Genomic DNA, 2517 nt, shown 5'->3' on the forward strand with positions numbered 1-2517 from the left:
GAGTCAGACGCGCCGGCTCTAAAATTCACCATTCGTGCTGCAGTTCTAGCCGCGTTCTCCCAGCTGTAGTTGGTGTTGGATATTAAATCCGCCGGCAGTAAATCTTCCAGGTGAGAGTCTCTGTTTGCTCCGTGTGAAAGGGAAGGTAACACAACGGTCTCTGCTATCCCAGAATGACACTTCTGAGCTGCACGAACTGTTCCAGGAGTTTGTAGTTGTCTTTTTCTGGAGCATCCAGATGGTCAACCTGCTGCACCTTCAGCCTGAATTATTAATTTTCCCCAGTATTGAGGGGCCGTGGTGGTCCTGTTGCAGAAAATATCTGAACAATATCTGGGTTTCCTGACTTCTAATATCACAAAGTTGCCTTTCCCTCTGATTTCAGTGATGCACTTGGTCAAAGATGCTTACATTTAGTTTCAATTTGGTTGATAATGTCTTTACCAAAGCAACATCTGGTTCGGGCATCTTAAAATGATTCCAATGCTTCGATCATGCAGCCAAGTAGTGCAGACGTCTGAAGGTGAACACTGTTTCCTGGAGCTTCCTTTCGGAATCCTCATGAAGTAGCTGACGCATTTAGTGTCATGCGTCAGCAGAAAACTCCAATATATCAGAACATAATACCATAAATATATCAAAAAATATACAACATGCATATAAAAGGTCCATCGGACGACATGCAGGCAGCTCAGAGGAAGGAATTTACAGTCTAATCAATAATTGATGGTAAAGTTGTTAATGTATAATGCCCACAGCGTTTGAAACAATGACTTAGATCTATTCCACAGGATTTACACTATTCTTATCCCAGCAGCACATTCCTCCTGCAGGCATTCATCCCAGGATACTGTTCCTGCACGTGTGCCTTTGCAGAGTTTATATAAGGATATACGTTGTTTTAAGGGACTCAAAAGGCACTGCAGGTCCCCTGGCGCCCACTAGGGGGCGGTGGAACGTTCAGGCTTTTTCAGATTATCCGGTAGCTGTCGTGAACAAAGAGGAGGTGCAGAAATTCTGCATAGGTTTCATGTGTCAGGCCAGGAAAATAAGCAATATATCAGCACAACGACACGCAGGAACAGCAAGAATTTCCACATGCACCCGTTTGTGGCTAGCAGGAAACGATTCGGCCACATTTCCACGCTTATACACGCAAAAGCAGCACCTCTTATCAAGGTGACCAACTCTGTTGCTGTCTGAGTTGATGACGGTTCAGATCCATGCAGCTAAAGTTGCTCATACATGTGTGACAGCTCGCTGACATCATTTCAGAGAGGTGTAATAATTCATCCGGCCTATTTTTAAATGTTGAACCTTAACCCAGCAAGATAAAAACCTCTTCTCACCACAGAAAAAAAAGGAACAAAAGTTACACCGGGCCGGATAACGATCGCCACTCGATGCTGATGTCCTGCACGCCTGCGGTGGCTGCTGTGGTGCGTTCGCTTGCAGCATGTTGCAGCCTGGAGCATCCACACAGCTGGACTGACTAAAGTGACCCTTCTCATTTGAACAGAGAGAGATGAGCTTCGATTACCGACCCACCGTTTTATTGGCTCGACCCTGCAGTCGGTGACCCACGGAGTCTTTGCTGAGAGCGTCAGTGGGGTTTTCCACAGTAAAGGAGCATTAGAGGCACAAGCCGTGCAAGATGGAGTAATCTGGCTCCTTTAAGAGGAGGTGATGGCTGACCGGAGGCTCGTCTGTGGAGGCCAAGGGCCGATTTGAGCCGTGTCAGATCCTCCTCAGAGTTGACCTCTGAACTCAAGGGATCACTTCAGCAACACCATCAGTCAATGTTTGAACGACGGACTCTGGAATGTCAAACATCACGTAATAAGCCAGAACAGCCTTGTTTGGAGCTGAAGAAAGCAACAAGTGTTTGTGGAGCCAACAGCTTCAGAAACGGTCATCAATCCATCCGTCAGGCGGTCAAACAAAAGCTGTGACCTGGAGCCGCAGACGGATGACTTTGATCTTAATATCAACCGGAAAAGAACAAAGAATGAAAGCAGAGTCCCACACTGGTGGTTTTCCATCGCTACGCGTCGGTCGCAGGTGCCTCTGAGCAGCTCCGCATCTCCTGTGCACCCGAAGCAGCTTGTCTGGATGTTACAAAAGCAGCAGCACTGCCCAGCACCTCAGCCAGGCGGCCACTGCAGACACAAACGGCGATTTTACAGTTATATAACCGGTGTATTTTTGAGCATAAAGTGTGCTTCTGTAATACCAAAAGTTCAACAACCCCAGTCATTTTCAAGCATGGCGACAAATTACGCTACTTACAAAGCAAATATTATGAAAGAGGATGAGTGAGTGAGGAGTGAGCCATAGAAAATAGTTACATGTTAGGAAATTGGCGTATGGTTTTGTTTAATCTGGTTATGCGAGACCAAATTTACAGAATACAGACACAAGCAGTTGATTTATCCTTTCATCCTCGAGATTCAGAACTGTGGAACTCGGAATGTTCCCGGGCTATCGAACGTCCCACATTAAAGCCGACAGAATCTG

The sequence above is a fragment of the Takifugu rubripes genome, chromosome 11 (assembly GCF_901000725.2).
Source record: "Takifugu rubripes chromosome 11, fTakRub1.2, whole genome shotgun sequence".
Taxonomy (NCBI): Eukaryota; Metazoa; Chordata; class Actinopteri; order Tetraodontiformes; family Tetraodontidae; genus Takifugu; species Takifugu rubripes.